The following is a 4,928-nucleotide window of genomic DNA, read 5'->3' on the forward strand; positions in this document are numbered from 1 at the left end:
AGTCAGCATGTCCCAGGACCTCCTCCCAATTCCCGTCATGAGTGAGGCGTCCAAGAAAAACTCACAATTCATCTCTGTGGTGTGTATGAGGTTCTACTTTGAGTCTCTCCTGGGTGGCTTAAACCCATTTAACCGGCCCTTTCTTTGCGATCCGTCACACCCTACTGTCAGACCACAGGTGTGCGCAGGAATCCGACGGTGAGCTTTGTCTTTTGGCTCAGCTCTTTCTTTTCCATGCCTTTTCTCATCCCCCTCTCACTCCTTCACAAGACACTGGTGCAATGAACAAGGCCACTTGAGCTCCTCCGCCTGGGGAAGGATCTCATCTCTGACTCAGACATGGAGGAGTTGATCTTGTCCGCTTTACTTTTGGCTGCGATTTGTAGGTCAATGCCTGACATTCTAAAATAAGGCCGTCTCTGTCCTGGCAGCGAGGAGGAATCCCGTCCATAAGAGTTATGGATCTTCACCGGCAGTATATTTTCAAAAAATCTGATAACCATCTAAAGGACCCTTTTGTTTCAAAGAATCTTTCGCAGTCACTGCAGCAGAAGCTGCCATTATTGTGCGTGGAAGGAGTGCATGGATTTAGCCCAAGAACAAAGACAAGGCGGGAGGTGGATTCAGGAACCATTTGAAACCACCATTTGGGTTTAACTCAGGAGAAACTTACAGGTCCTACCCAGATGGAGCTGATGGAGAACACCCTCGCATGGTGTGGCAGTTATTGTGCATGGCCATCGTGAACGTGCTCGGTACCAAGAACAGGTGAAGGCTGACGTTTGGAAACCCTGGCGGGGCGGAACAATGGACGGGAAACTGTGTTGCAGTCTCAGGTCAAAGGAAGGAGCGCGAGAGATGGGGCTAGAAGAAGGGTGAAGATCTTGAGCTCGGCTTGAGCTCAACTCAAAACAAAGTAAAAGAAGAAGACAGAGGGACACGTCTTAATAAAAGAGTTCTATCTTCATGATAGCTTTTAAATCAGAGCTGGAAACTGTGGTCAGGAAACAGGAAGTGGCCGATGGAAACTGTTGCCAAGGTGACGGGTAAGTGGTTGAGGATGAGTTTCTGTTTGCGCTAGAAAACAAACCAAGCCAAACGCGAAGACAATGAATCAGTCCTTTATCTTTTATGTCGCGGTAAAGTCCGATCATAAATACGCTCCTGTTGGGCCATGATGACGCTGGCAGGGCCACAACAGCGCCCCCTACTGCCAACACCCAGACAATGATGTGGACGTTGAAGACAGAAGCTGCAGGCGGATTTACAAATCTAATGGAAGAACGTTTGCCAAAACCTAATTGTTGTGTGCAGACTCCAAACCTTTCTCTGTTTCTTATCAGTCCAAAGAGGCTGTCTGCCTTTGGCCAGACAGCAGAGGATCTGAGACCAGATCTGCGCCGGTCTGGTTCTGTTGGGTCGCTGACATGAAACAAACAAGATGTGAGCTTGTGTCCCTGACGTCTAATGATCTTCTCTCTTCTGTCCAGCACTTTGAACTGGATGATTTGTGTGAGTCATCTGGCCTTATCTGCTGTGTGAGTCTGCCCCGCTTCATTAAATCGGACCCTGCTATCTCCCTCCCAGTATTTCAAACAGCGCTGTCATAAATATGTATAAAGGCTAAATGTTCACATACACAGATGTTCCTTCCTCACGCGCCGCAGCTAAAAGAACCGCACTTAAACTCAAGTTTGTGGACCAGAACTTCCTAGGAAGCGTGAGTTGAGAGAGGTTTGGGTCGACCCCGACTGGGGGTTCGCTCACCTCCGGTTGGTTTGGTTCAGTTCGGATTTGTTGTAGAGCTCAGTGTCAGAGCAAGGCAAACTCTGTGATTCATTTGTGATGCAGTCCTCCCTTGGCCTCATTTGCTCCCCGGCACTGAAGGGTGAACACTGAAGGCAACACTGACCCCGTGTGGCGATAGAAGTCTACTGACACTTTCCAGGGTGTCCCTCGCCTTTAACCCCAGGTAGTCAAGATAGGCTCCGGGCCCACTGAGGGACATTGGGTTTCAAAATGTATACATTCATTAACTAGTATTCACATCTGAATGAATTATTATTATTAAGTCGAATGGAGGTGTAGACAAGAGATGCTGAGTCCAGAACCATCTAAGGTCGAGACTTCAGACAAGGAGCCCAACAAGGAGGAGTTAAGGTTTATCGCTGTTCGCTTTGTCCTTTAAGTTTGTCCATTGTTTGCCGGCAAGCTGGGTGTCAGCTGAGAAACAGTGGAAATGGATATGGAATCGATCGATGGAATCGAGTTTTGAGCTTCTCAGCTACATGTTGTATTTCACTTCTTTCTGTCGTTGTAGTCTTTTTTTGCGGCAGCTTGAGTCTCGATCTTTGCACCATTTTTTTTTTTTTTTTTTTTTGTATTTTTGTCATTCTTTCAATTGTTGGCCACATATAACTGACACACAAATTTGAAAAATATTATTCATTTCATCACAAAATTAAAAAAATCACAACAGTTAGCAAGGGTATGAATAATTTTGAGGACGAATTTATATATATATATATATATATATATATATATATATATATATATATATATATATATATATATATATATATATATATATATATATATACACAGAGAGAGAGAGAGAGGCCTAAATGAAGTGATATACAAACTCAAACAGCGGGAAGAGCCGCCTTCGTAAAGCAGGTTTAATGCTTTGTAGTAACATATATCACCCACTAGATGGAACCATCTCACAGGTTTTGCTTCACCAGTCTACGGTTGCGTGACGGCCACTGAGCAGTGAACTTTTTACCTCGTTATTTCAAGGTTGAGTTGAAGAAGGAACACGTGACAACTGAGTTTTTTTTTGAATGCCATTGGTTAAAAGTGATGAGTTAAGAGGCATATCTGTGCAGGGTTCTTGCCTTTCATGTAAGATTTAAATAACAAGAAGGCAAAGAAGTGAACTCCAGCCGTGAGACCTGATGCATGCTGGGAGTCGTCCTGGTGCCTGTGGTCTGGTCTGAAACACAAACCACGGTGGCTACTCTGATGTCACCTTCCATCAGTTCATTGATATTTCTGCATATACTCTCTGTGAGACACTGCTGGGACTTTCCTCCTATATTTGTCCGAAGACATGCTCTGTACATTAGAGGAAACAGCTCAGCTTCCTGGTAGGATGTTGTGTTTTCCTGTGGGTCTGGATGGAAAAGGTTGTCTTTAACCCATAAATGCCGCAGGACAGGAACGTTGGGGAAAGGCTTGAGCGAGAGAGGCGCACTTCTGGAGTATTCTGAGGTCCTATGGTCTTGTTCTGACCTGAAGGATGGAGGGATGAATGAAGGGATGAATAGAAAAGTTTAGAAGAAGATTAAATCTTGTAAGAAACGTGACATAATCAAAGTAAGTTAGAAGAAACCTGTTGAAAGTGTAAATGAACTGTTGAGTGAAATGTGTCCTGGATCCCCTCCAGAAGATGAGAACCCGGCTCTCAGGCGTTCCCGGTCACGGCCTGCCTCCCCAGGACTGAAGGATCAGTGCAGCTCCAGAGTCCCAGCTGTTGGCCTTTCAGGAGACTCAGCCACACAATAAGGTGGGAGAAACGCTAAACAGATGTTGCTGACCCCGCCCCTCTTACACCGGGGGTCTCACCGCTGCCATTGATGGGACACTCTTTCTTCGCATCTCTGCGGCTTTTTAAAGGCAAAGTTGGGGGGTGCAGGCTCGGGGGTCAACTTGACGGGACGCTCTGCTTTATGACAGCGACTGTAGAAGAGCAACAGATCAGGGCTTTGTGTTTGAATGTAAAGGAGGCTGAGTGGATGGCTGTAAATGCTGCTGCTGTTTTACCAAAGCGCTTCTCCTCCAGCTCATGTCTTACTCCAGAAGCAGTTGGTGTCAGAAGGCACGTGGACTTACTTGGCTATTGGGCTGATATGTTATGTAATTTTGGGAGTTATTTATCCATCCATCCATCTGTAAGCAGAAAAACTCAATGTGTCAGGGTGATGCCTCCTGTGATGGAGGTCATCGTCCGTCCGTCCGTCCATCTGTCTTTTCCATTCATTCATAAGCAAAATAACTCTGAAACAAAACTTTCAGAATAGTTTGAGTTCCGCCCGCTGGCCTTGCTTTGTGATGCGGCTGGGATGAGGATCAGCTCCTCTAAGTCTGAAGCCATTGTTCACCGGTAAACAGTGGAATGTTCTGTCCAGGTCGAAGATGAGTTTCTTCCCCTGGTGGCGGAGTTTCTGGAGGAGTATCTTGGGGTCTTGTTCTCAAGTGAGTTTTATGGAAATGGGCAGGTGGATGATCGATGCAGAGGGTGTCTGGACTCCTTGCGGTTGGAGCTCAGTCATCCTGGGGAGACGCCAAGTAGAGCAAGCCGCGGTGACACCTTGTCTCACGAGCCTCCTGGATGAGGAGCTAAGATCTCGAGGTTGACTCTGGATTGCTCAGAAGAGTTGGAGGAGGTGTCTGGTGAGAGGGAAGTCTGGACCTCTTTAGTTTGGCTGCTGCACCTGCGACCCCAGTTGAAGAATCTTTCTGTGACGTGTTGTGTGGCCTTGGATGTTCCGTGTTTGTTTTGAAAGAGCAAGAGTTTGTGAAGCTGCTTACTTGAGTTGTTTTTATTTACTCTCGCACGTGAGATCAAGAGTCAGAGCCGCTGTCCTGTCCTGCTGCAGCAGGAAGGGGCTTCCACCGGCTCCCACAGGAGCCTGTTATTTATGTTGTGCTCAGATTTGCCCCTTCCTGCTCGCCATTCCTTGGTTTCCCTGGCAACCACAGCTCCAACCGACCGGCCAGCTGCAGATTAGTTCAGCGGTGGGGGGTTTCTGGATTTGGTGGGAGGAGCTTGTGAAGGGGGGGGGTGATGATGGAAAACAGAGTAGGAGGAGATAGAAAGGAAGGGAATGGGGGGGTGGGAAAACTTTGAGGAGGGGAGAGAGAGA

This window comes from Synchiropus splendidus, chromosome 14 (assembly GCF_027744825.2).
Source record: "Synchiropus splendidus isolate RoL2022-P1 chromosome 14, RoL_Sspl_1.0, whole genome shotgun sequence".
Lineage (NCBI taxonomy): Eukaryota > Metazoa > Chordata > Actinopteri > Syngnathiformes > Callionymidae > Synchiropus > Synchiropus splendidus.